Here is a 13,159-nt window from a genome sequence, read left to right on the forward strand (position 1 = left end):
GGGGCACGAACCTGTGTCCCCTGCATCGGCAGGCGAACTCTCAACCACTGCGCCACCAGGGAAGCCCCTCTGCCCATATTTTAATTGGATTGTTTATTTTTTTTTGTTATTAAGTTGTATGAGTTCTTTATATATTTTGGATATTACCTCCTCATTGGATATATGATTTGCAAATGTTTTCTCCCATTTGTTAGGTTACCTTTTCATTTTGTTGATAATTTCATTTGCTGTGCAAAAGTTTTTTAGTTTGATGTAGTCCCACTTGTTTATTTTTGCTTAAGTTGCCTTTGCATTTGGTGCCAAATCCTAAAAATCATCAAGACCAATGTCAAGGAGCTTACTGCCTATGTTCTTTTCTAGGAGTTTTATGGTTTCAGGTTAAGCATTCTTCTTATTTGTGTATTTTGTACACACATTCAATTCCCTAAGAGTGAAGTTACTAGGTCAAAGTGTATGTGCATGGAAAATTTTAGTAGGTACTGCCAAACTGACATCCAAAGAAACTGTACCAATTTATACTTTTCTTAACAGCCTATAAGAGCATTTACATTGGCCATTATGAATTTTAAAAAATGTTAGCGTGCACATTTTTAAGGCTTTTGATAGTATATTGCCCCACTATCTGCCAGAAAGATCATATCAATTTTCATTCCTACCAGCATGCAGTAATTTTAGCTTGGAAATTTTGTGAAGCAGAAGTTACCAATCACTTATCTCTAGCCATTAATATTTTGATCTATAGAAATATCTCTATATATCTATATACAGACATATATAATGGTCTATATATACACATAGAAAACATATAATCCTATATATTCTCTCTATATAGAATACATTCTATATATTTATATATATGTTCTATGTGTATATCTCTAGCTATCATCTATATATATAGCTAACATATAAAATAATCAAAAGAATCATGATCAACAGAAGGCTAACATTATATAATTTAACTTATAGTATATTTCCAAAGATTATTTCAGATGTTTTCTTAAGTAACCAGGTATTCCTGGACATGAACTGTTCTATAGGTTAACATCTGTTAGCATCTGCAAAACATGGAGTTTGAGGTTTTAGAGGATTTGGTCTTCACCTATATTCTCTGCAACTTGTACTTTCTGGCAATCAAACTATGCCATAGCATTGTTCTATCTTTCTGTTTTCTCTGGGGGAAAAATGTGATGGTTAATCTTCTGTTTGGCCCCAAGATTCATTCTCTGCCCCACTCTGTGTCCTGCTTTGTTACCACGTGTGGACAACATCCCCGGATGCCCTTGACCTCTGGCTATTGGTTGGTCGGTTAATGGGAGGTACTGGCAGAAGATGGGAGGGCGGGAGTAGGGGGTTGAGGTATTTACTTCCTCAGCAACTGGGCTTCTGTCTGGTCAGCAGCCGCCTCCCTCTGTGTGCACTGTCCCGAGGGTGGGCCCCTCTTCTGCAGGGCAGTTCTCTCCTACTCCAGTAACACTGTGGAGCCTGAGGGAGGTCAGGGTTCTCACTGGTGCTGGACTGTGTGCCGCACCTTCCTTCGTTGGTCCCTTAATCCTGGGACCCAAGTTATTTTTGCAAGTAACTCCTTCATTCAGTTTGCTTCAGTTAAACCCTTTTGGTGTACCATCTGTTTTCAGGGCCCCGTCTGTTACATGTGCATTTGGCTCACCCCGAAGATCAAAGTTAAAGATAAAAGGTAGGGTACCCTCCAAGACATCCTAGTTTACCCTCTCACAATATCATATCTGGTCCCTCTCTTGGTCTGTAACATGTCTCCAATGGTCCTGAATGGAGGCCATGACTGGGGACAGGCTTGCAATGAGTCACTGAGCCTGTACTGAGCCAACGTGACTTAGCGTGGTCCGTGGCTGGTTCCTGTCCAGAGCTAGACTGGGAGTGTGACAAAGTACCTCATGGAACTCCTGGCAGATTTCTCCGCAATACGATATATACAAAACCACAGTCTACAGTGGAATAGCTTGTCCTAAAACTCACTGGCTCCTCATATAGAACATGGATCTGAGAAGCAGGGTTTCAATTTATCATGGAGGAGTTTTAGCATATTTATTATTATTAATTTCTTCTTATATTATTATTATTGATCTATTATTATCCAGAAAGATCTTCACAAATAATTATAGCATCAATTTATACCTTGACTTCTTAAAGTAACTCTCCTAAAAAACAAACAAAACCCATTTCAAATTATCAAGAGAAATTGTCAAGGATTTTAAGTTGGATCCTTAGGTGATTAGTTTTGTGTGAAGGTATTTTTAATAAGGGAATTTGTTTTTTCCCATAGAGAAGGAAACAACAACCAAAAGTAAAAAAAAAAACAAAAAAGGACCCTTAAATACTAGATTTACCTTTGGTGTGGTAGGGGAAAGTGAATACAGAAAAGTACATGGGGAGTTATAATCACCTGGGTTTTCATAATTAGAATAAATGTTAGCATTTTGTCATATTTCCTTCAGGTCGATGTTTTAATTCTTTTTTTTTGCGGTACGCGGGCCTCTCACTGTTGTGGCCTCTCACGTCGCGGAGCACAGGCTCCAGACGCGCAGGCTCAGAGGCCATGGCTCACGGGCCCAGCCGCTCCGCGGCATGTGGAATCTTCCCGGACCGGGGCATGAACCCACGTCCCCTGCATTGGCAGGCGGACTCCCAACCACTGCGCCACCAGGGAAGCCCTACATAGTAATTATTAATTTTAACTTCTATAAGTTAAAGTTCTGTTATTCTGTTACACAATTATATCACAATTTATGCATCTAATTTCCTGCTGATGAGCTTTTAGGTTTTTCCGAATTATGCTACTACAGACAGTGTTGCATGAACATTCTGTCACATCTTGTTGTACATGTATTTTTCAAGGTTTATACCTAGTCCTGGCATTGGTGGACCATGGGAGTCTTCTCATTTTCAGCCAGAACTGATTATTTTCATCAACTGATTTATGGGCATCGCCTTGGCTGAGCCCCCAGATAGCTGTCGGATGGATTTCTGAGGTTTCTCAGCAAAGACTGGCATTTATTAGAGTCACTGTGCCACTTCAGTTCTACATGCATGCTCATAGACGCTGGGATGACTAGAATGAACAATTTGTAATCACCTGCAAGAATGAGAGTAGGCAGATTTTGATAGTATTTTTGTGATGTAGTATTTCTGTGTCGTATTTGAAAATAATTTTAAAATGTCAGAAATATGAAGATGTCATACCTCTTTCATTTATTCAAGAAATATCTCACCAAATATCAGAGTTAAACAACAACACTTTTATGCACCTTTGGCATAAAATCACTAAGCCTGGTCTAAATAAACCTCAGAAACAGATGGTGTGAAGTCCCTAAGAAGAGTGACTTTATATTAGAACAGAAGCACAACTGGTCAGAGGGCAGACAGTCATAAATGGTTTGACTCCCAAGACTTTTCCTGTTCTTTTGGTTCCTTTTGAACAATTTTGCTGAGTTTGGTTGCAAACGGGGAACTTCATCAAAGTCAGCTAGTTCCTTGGATCAGATTATGTAAGGTGTGCACAGTGGCACTTTTTAAAAAAAAATTTTATATTTTATTTTACTTAATTTTTATACAGCAGGTTCTTATTAGTTATCCATTTTATACATATTAGTGTATACATGTCAATCCCAATCTCCCAATTCATTACACCACCACCACCTGCCACTTTTCCCCCTTGGTGTCCATACGTATGTTCTCTACATCCATGTCTCTATTTCTGCCCTGCAAACCGGTTCATGTGTACCATTTTTCTAGGTTCCACATATATGCATTAACATATGATATTTTTCTCTTTCTAACTTACTTCACTCTGTATGACAGTCTCTAGATCCATCCACGTCTCTACGAATGACCCAATTTCGTTCCTTTTTATGGCGGAGTAATATTCCATTGTATATATGTACCACATCTTCTTTATCCATTTGTCTGTTGATGGGCATTTAGGTTGCTTCCATGACCTGGCTATTGTAAATAGTGCTGCAATGAACATTGGGGTGCATGTGTCATTTTGAATTATGGTTTTATCTGGGTATATGCCCAGTAATGAGATTGCTGGGTCATATGGTAATTCTATTTTTAGTTTTTTAAGGAACCTCCATACTGTTCTCCATAGTGGCTGTATCAATTTACATTCCACAGTGACACTGTTTGTTTAGAAACCTCAGTACATAGTTAAATGGATATTAATGGAAGGTATTTATCTGCCTTTAGATGGCTTAGTGTTTTTTTCTTTTCCATTATGTTTTATTACAAGATATTGAATATAGTTCTTAGTGCTGTACAGTAGGACCTTGTTTATCCTTTCTATGTATAATAGTTTGCGTCTGCTAGTCCCAAACTCCTAAGCCACCCGTCCCCCACCCTTTCTCCCCCTTGGCAACTGCAAGCCTGTTCTCTATGTCTGTGAGTCTGTTTCTGTTTCATACATAAGTTCATTTGTGTCATATTTTATATTCCACATATAAGTGATATCATATGGTATTGGTCTTTCCCTTTCTGTCTGACTTCGCTCAGTATGACAATCTCTAGGTCCATCCATGTCACTGCAAATGGCATTATTTTTTTCTCTTTTTATGGCTGAATAATATTCCATTGTATACATGTACCACATCTTCTTTATCCATTCTTCTGTTGATGAACATTTATGTTGCTTCCATGTCTTGGCTATTATAAATAGTGCTGCTATGAACAGAAGGGTGCATTATCTTTTCAAATTATAGTTTTGTCCAGATACATGCAGATGGCTTAGTGTTCTGATTTTCTGACAAGAGGTTGGCATTATTTCTCTTCACTCCTGATCATGTTCTATACTAAGCAGCTGCACTAGATACAGTTTTTAAATGCAGTTAAGATTTTGTTTTATATATGCTGCAGTTCCTTTCTTGAACCACAGTGTAAGGCAAATGAAAGTCCCACTCCTTATTTCTGCTTGTGTTCTTTTTTTTTTTTGCGGTACGCGGGCCTCTCACTGTTGTGGCCTCTCCCATTGCGGAGCACAGGCTCCAGACGTGCAGGCTCAGCGGCCATGGCTCACGGGCCTAGCCGCTCCGAGGCATGTGGGATCTTCCTGGACCAGGGCACGAACCTGTGTCCCCTGCATCGGCAGGCGGACTCTCAACCACTGCCCCACCAGGGAAGCCCTTGTGTTCTTATTTTAAAAGAAAAGCAACAGGGCTACTTTTAGATTGCAGTTTCTATTTTGAGTAGAAATATTTTCACTGTCTTGTTCCAGCCCTGAGAAAGAAACCAGATCGCCTCTAGTTCAGGGTTCTTGGCTAGCCAAGTGAATCCTTCCAGATTTTGGGTCCCTGGCATGCATGACTGGGCCACTAGAATCTTCATGAGCAGTTAGCTTCTGGGAGTGAAATAGAGCTGCTGAGAAATGTGAAGCAAAAGTCCAACATGGAAAATTATCCCACAAAGAAGTGACTTGTAACTTAAGATATGATGTCACCACCTAATTTTCCATAATTGCATTTGTGATTGACCCTGTATAAGGATTCTCTTTGATGTTTTTTTTTTTTTTTTTTTTTTTTTTTTTTTTTTTGCGGTATGCGGGCCTCTCACTGTTGTGGCCTCTCCCGTTGCGGACCACAGGCTCCGGACGCTCAGGCCCAGCGGCCATGGCTCACGGGCCCAGCCGCTCCACGGCATGTGGGATCTTCCCGGACCGGGGCACGAACCCGTGTCCCCTGCATCCGCAGGCGGACTCTCAAGCACTGCGCCACCAGGGAAGCCCTCTTTGATGTTTTTAAGGGTTCTGCTCTCTGTCTGTCTGTCTCGCTCTTTAAAAAGACTTTTCCTACTTTGTGAACAATGACTACAAATAAAAATTATTGATGATCACAAACTATAAAAGTGATCATGAAGAATGACATCTAGGAAGCTGCTGTATAACTCAATATTTGTGTTTCAGAGTCATTCTTTTTTTTTTAACATTTATTTTTATTTTATTTTATTTTTGGCTGCGTTGGATCTTCGTTGCTGCACGCGGGCTTTCTCTATGTGCGGTGAGTGGGGGCTACTCTTTGTTGTGGCGCGTGGCCTTCTCATTGCGGTGGCTTATCTTTGTCGCAGAGTATGGGCTCTAGGTGCGTGGGCTTCAGTAGTTGTGGTGTGTGGGCTCAGTAGTTGTGGCTCACGGGCTCTAGAGCACAGGCTCAGTAGTTGTGGTGCATGGGCTTAGTTGCTCTGCGGCATGTGGGATCTTTCTGGACCAGGGCTCGAACCCCTGTCCCCTGTGTTGGCAGGCAGATTCTTATCCACTGTGCCAGCAGGGAAGCCTGTGAGCATCATTCATGAAGGACTCATCATAAAATCAAATTTCCCAGACACCAATAATAAAGACAAATCTTGAGGAAATCAAAATAAATAAACAAAAACTTATTTTTTTATAGAAAAATGTTTTATTGTGGTGAAATATGCATAACATAAAACTTGCCATCTTAAGCATTTTTATGTGCACGGTTCTGTGGTATTAAGTACATTTTACATTGTTCTGCAGCCATCACCATCATCCATCTCTAGAACTTTAAAAATATATATTTATTTGTTTGGCTGTGCCAGGTCTTAGTTGTGGCATGCAGGATCTTCATTGCTGCGTGCAGGATCTTTAGTTGCGGCATGCAGGATCTAGTTCCCTGACCAGGGATTGACCCCCGGCCCCTGGCATTGGGAGTGTGGAGTCTTAACCATTGGACCACCAGGGAAGTTCCCATCTCTAGAACTTTTTCATCTTGCAAATCTGAAACTCTATCCATTGAACAATAACTCCCTACTCCTCCCCCTTCCAGCCCCTGGCAACCACCATTCTATTTTCTGTCTCTATGAATTTGACTATTCTAGTCAAATTTATATAAGTAGAATCATACAATATTTGTCCTTTGCTGACTCATTTCATTTAGCATGATGTCCTCAAAGTTCATCCATGTTGTACATGTATCAAAATATCCTTCCTTTTAAAGACTGATGTTACATTGGACGTATGGACCACCTTTTGCTTATCTATGTATTTATCGATGGACACTTGAGTTGCTCCTACTTTTGACCACAGTAAATAATGCTGTTGTGAACATGGTGTACAAATATCTGTTGGAGTTCCTGCTTTCAAATATTTTGGGTATACACACAGAGTGGAAGTGGAAATGCTGGATCATATGGTAATGCTATGTTTAAGGTTTTGAGGAATCACCATACTGTTTTCCATAGTGGCTGCATCATTTTACATTCCAACAGTACACAAAGGTTCCAATTTCTCCACATCCTTGCCAACCCTTATTTTCTGTGTGTGTTTTGTGTGTGTGTGTGTTTCAATAATAGTAATTCTAATGAGTGTGAAGAGTCATGGAAATATTTAATGTCAACACATGTATAGATATATTATCCTCTTGAAAGACATTTAGTTTTCACTGTGGAAACAAAGCTATATCAATAAAATCTTTGTAGGTACATCTCTGTGGTTGTGATTGACTGTAAGCTTGTATTATACTACCAAAAGTTGAAGTACTGAATTAAAGGTATATATATTTACAGTGTTTACTGCCATTTATACTCTGAGAGTTTCTAATCCCCACTCACTGAACAAGACCAGATATTACCAATAAAAAATTTTATTTTGCCAATATCATGGTCAATAAGTGATATCTCATTGCTCTTATTATATTCTTTAGTTTAAGAGAGAGAGTTAATATCTTTTCATCTTTTTACTTCAACCTTCAATCAAATGGATTGAATATTGCTGATGAGTGGTTTCCCAAGGAAAACTGGGGTTCTTTCACCAAGATAAGGATGAATATATACTGCATAGGCAAAAGCAACATATAGATTTAATTTTCACATTCAATTAATCTAGAGTTTATTTTAATGGCTTCGTTTTTTTCAAATGGTTAGCTAGTTGACCCAACATTATTCACAGAGTAGTCCCTCTTTTCCCCACTGATTTTAAATGCCATCTCTATTATATTTTAAATTGTACAGACTTGACTCTTTTTTGGAGTATGTATTTTGTTCTATTGATTTGTCTGTCAGTTCTTGTGCTCATAATATACTGTTTTAATTACTGTAGCTTTATAATATATTTCAATTGCTGATAGGACAAGCCTGCTCGTTTTTCTTTTCTTCCCCAGAAACTTCTCACTAGTCTTTTTTTTTTTTTTTTTTTTTTTTTGTTGCGGTACACGGGCGTCTCACTGTTGTGGCCTCTCCCGTTGCGGAGCACAGGCTCCGGACGCACAGGCTCAGCGGCCATGGCTCAGGGGCCCAGCCGCTCCGTCTTGCTAGTCTTACATATTTATTCTTCTAGAGAAGTAATTCTCAATCTTGGCAGCACATCATAATCACTCAAGGGGCTCAATAAACACTTTGTTCTACTCCCAGAGGTCCTGGTTTAATTGCTTTGGGGTTCATCCTGGGAACAGAGTTGTAAAATCCCCCCAGATGATTCTAATGTGTAGCCAAAGTTGAGTACCACTTTACAAGATGAAATTTAAGGCTGCTTGGTTCCATTTCTGTTATGGTATTGGTGTGTATTGTATTATAGATTAATTTAGAGGTAATTGACATCTTTATAATAGTATGTCTTTCTATTTGATTCAGTTACAGTTATTTGGTTGAAAAAAAATCAGGTTTTGACTGACTTAAAGAAAAAAGGTAGGGCTTCCCCGGTGGCGCAGTGGTTGAGAGTCCGCCTGCTGATGCAGGGGACGCGGGTTCGTTCCCCGGTCCGGGAGGGTCCCACATGCCGCGGAGCGGCTGGGCCCGTGAGCCACCGCCGCTGGGCCTGCGCGTCTGGAGCCTGTGCTCTGCAACGGGAGAGGCCGCGGCAGTGAGAGGTCCGCGTACTGCTAAAAAAAACAAAAAACAAACAAACAAAACAACATGATGAATTTCATTAATAGAATTCCTATGTTGAACCATTTTTAAAATGAACTCTCCTTGGACTGGTACACTATTCTGTTAATCTAATGCTGGATTCTGCTTGGTAATGTTTTACATAAGATGTTTGCACCAATATTTATACTTAGGGTGTTTTTGTGATTGATTTGTGATTTTTTTGTGTGTGATTTTTCCCTATCTTTGTTTGCAGTATTAATGCTGGCTGTTAAAAATATTTGGAAAGCATGCATTCTTTTACTATGCTCTGGAATGTTCAAATAGCATAGATAGAAATGATTTTCTTGTTGATTTCAAGGAATTCACATGTGAAATCATATGGACCTGGAGCTTTCTAAAATGCTTTGTCAAGATTCTCCATTCATTCCACCATTATTCACTGGAATAAAATTTATTAATTCATATATTCCTAGAAAATTCTTAGTTGCCTTCAGGTTTTATATAGATTAATAATGTTAAATGAAGTATCCACCTACAAATATTTTTAATTTCCTTTGTGCTTGTGCCTTCTTTTTTTCCTTTTTGTCCTCCTAATTTCGTGTATTTGGGATGAATTTAACTTAAATGTTCCCAGGATGTCCTTCTGAAGGACAGTTTTGGTGGATCCTTTGTGAATGAAGTTTCTTTCAGGGTTGTTTAAAATCTTACTATACACCATTCTCCTTCTTAATTTAGAAAAGTAACATGTAGTGTCTCATAAAATGTTGCTTTTTAATTTGTGAATCATTTTTAGTATTTATGAAAATGAGGTCTAAATATTCCTGACCAGTACTAAAACATGTGAGATACTGACGGTGACAATTAGTTTCCTTGCCTGTTTGTGGTTTCAAGGTCAGCACAAATGGGGAACAAAGCTGAACTGGATAAGTGAGGCCTCATGTTAAGAATTCATTCTTTGGATTATCAGGATAAGGCTTCACCTGTTTTGTTCCAGTGGTATAAAAACAAACTTTTCGGGCTTCCCTGGTGGCGCAGTGGTTGAGAGTCCGCCTGCCGATGCAGGGGACGCGGGTTCGTGCCCCGGTCCGGGAAGATCCCACCTGCCGCGGAGCCTGCGCGTCTGGAGCCTGTGCTCCACATACGGGGGAGGCCAAAACAGTGAGAGGCCCGCGTACCACAAAAAACAAAAACAAACAAACAAACAAAAAAAAAAACTTTTTTTTTAGGTACACTGGCCTCTCACCGCTGTGGCCTCTCCCGTTGCGGAGCACAGGCTCCGGACGCGCAGGCTCAGCGGCCATGGCTCACGGGCCCAGCCGCTTCGCGGCATGTGGGATCTTCCCGGACCGGGGCACGAGCCCGTGTCCGCTGCATCGGCAGGCGGACTCTCAACCACTAGCGCCACCAGGGAAGCCCCAAACTTTTCTTTAAAAAAACTTTTATTGAAGTATAATTGATTTTCAACATTATAGTAGTTTCAGGTATATAACATAGTGATTCAATATTTTTATAGATTATATTCCATTTAAAGTTATTATAAAATGTTGGCTATATTCCCTGTGCTGTACAGTATATTCTTGTAACTTATTTTATACATAGTAGGTTTTGTACCTCTTAATCCCCTATGCCTATCAAACCTTTTTTCTTAATTGAAATTTTTAGTGAGATCAGATTCATATGCAGTTGTAAGAAATAATACAGAGTGATCCTGTGACTTTGTCCAGTTTCCCCAATGGTAATATTTTGCAAAACTATAGTATTTTCCATTGTATATATATACCATATCTTCTTTATCCATTCATCTGTCGATGGACATTTAGGTTGTTTCCAAGTCTTGGCTATGGTAAATACTGCTGCAATGAACATTGTGGTGCACATATTTTTTCGAATTATAGTTTTCTCTGCATATATGCCCAGGAGTGGGATTGCTGGATCATACGGTAACACTATTTTTAGTTTTTTAAAGAACCTCCATACCGTTCTCCATAGTGGCTGCACCAATTTACATTCCCACCAACAATGTAGGAGGGTTCCTTTTTTCCCACACTCTCACTAGCATTTATTATTTGTAGACTTTTTGATGACAGCCATTCTGACTGGAGTGAGGTGATACCTCATTGTATGTTTGATATGCATTTCTCTAATAGCAATGTTGAGCAAATTTTCATGTGCCTGTTGGCCATCTGTATGTCTTCTTTGGAGAAATATCTATTTAGATCTTCTGCATTTTTTGATGGGTTTGGGATTAATATATACACACTACTATATATAAAATAGATAAGCAACAAGGACCTACTATGTAGCACAGGGAACTATAGTTAGTATTTTGTAGTAACTCAGCTCAGCAAGTTTTGTGCTTCTTTTGGTATTGGGATTCCAGGTGCAATTATCTGGGTTCCTGGAAAACCCAGTTGTAGGACTGAGAAGGAATCATTAGAGTAAATCCATTAGCCTAGCTTGATAAGGTTGTCTTGGTTCAACTGTCTACATAACAGGAAATTCTCATCTCCGAATGTCAGAACTTTCCAGATGGTCTTAATCAGAGCTCTCACTTCATAGGAGAAAGAACTTTGTTCCAACAGAGTTTAAGTGACTTGCCCAAGGTCAGTCAGCTGTTCTTCCCTGGGCCAATGCTACAAACAGTCTTCTGGCTACTTGAATGAATGGCTCAGTCTTATATTTTGTTTTGCAAGTGGAGTCTAGCTGGATACCATCCTGGGCAGGACTCTGATGGGTCTGTCTTGAGTCAGGTTCCCATCACTGGCAGGATCGCTGACCACAGAAGGGTAGAGTACTCTGTGTTTCACCCAGCCCAGCTCACATGCCCACCTCTGGTTTGGGAGTACAATCAGTTCCCAGAGAAGGGGGGAAGATAAGTAGGACCAACAATGACCGTAAACAGTGTATGCATTAATCAGCATGAGTAAAGATTTGGCTGTGGTCCAGAGTAAATATTTTGGATGATATGCACACTTGGTTTTCAGATGGGAATATTGTGGTTGGCGCTATAGATAAGAAAGCCGTGATCTGTAGAGAGGCTGTCTGGCTGCTCCTGTGGAGACTCACAGGGGGAATGGTATGTTCTTGGGCCCCTATGTCCCAGGCTTACTTCCTTCACTACACATTTTGCTCATCAGCTCAGGGGGACATCAAACACACTCACCCAAGGTTACTGTGCAAACCAGTTACTTCATGATAAAGGAAATATCACTGCACCAGTTGTACTTATGCTAACCAGAGGATGAATGATTCATCAGAATTGTCATAGGGTGAGCAGAGGATCAAGGAATCAAAAGGCAGGGAGGTGGCCCTAGTGGTGCTCAGTGAACTTTCTGTGCTTCTCAAACGGCACAAGTTGCTAGCAAGTAGCATCCCAGCCTCTTTCTCTCTTCAGGATCTCTGGCCTCGGCACAGTATGGTTTTAATATTGGCCATCCAGGCCTCTCGCCTTCTGAGATGGCCCACACTCTGTCTGTGGAGTTTCTCCCAAGGCTGTCCTCGCCTTTTGAGACAGGGCGCAATCTGTCTAGGGAATGTGTATCTCTCTAAATAAATCGACTTCTTACCTAAAAAAACAAAAAACAAAAAAACCCAAAAAACTACTGGCCACCTAATTCCAGCTCTGTGAGCTCTGCTTTTGTAGCTCCCATGCTGACGTTATCCTTTTGTCAACAACTTGGTTAGGTGAAGGCTTGATTTCACAAAAGCTTCAGAAGCAATATAATCCTGATTTTCTTTCTGAAGATTATTCTCACTACATAATAACATTAGCAAACATTTACCGACTGCTTACTGGATAGCAGCACTTTTTTGCTTCTAAGGCTACATTAAATTTTTTTAATTGAAAAAATTAAACATATTTTTTTATTCTTGACAAAAATAAATGTGTATATATATATATATATATATTTTAAAAGTTCAGTAATTCTGTGGGCTTTGTTATCAAAATAGTCTGTTCTCTTCCTTCCCCATCCCTGTCCCCTATTCCTATACCCGAGATGAAAATAAAATGAACTAACATCACAGTGCTTAGGAAAAATTAGAAGTGATAGTCTTTCCTATTCATAAATATACCTTTATTTCTTTTTTACAAAAACAGATTTTGTTATATATCCTATTTTGTAAACCACTTAAAAAACTTTAAGAGTCATCCATGCTATGGGTTAGCTAAATTTAAGCTACTTCAAAATTGTCTATAAACGATTGAAAGTCAGGCTAAAACTGTCTCCTTCATCCAGATTTCATGATCGTATTTTTTTTTTTTATTACTTTTTATAACCTTTTGCTCTTAGAGGAGAAAATAATGTGTTATTCA

Source organism: Leucopleurus acutus (assembly GCF_964270905.1).
Source record: "Leucopleurus acutus genome assembly, chromosome: 15".
Taxonomy (NCBI): domain Eukaryota; kingdom Metazoa; phylum Chordata; class Mammalia; order Artiodactyla; family Delphinidae; genus Leucopleurus; species Leucopleurus acutus.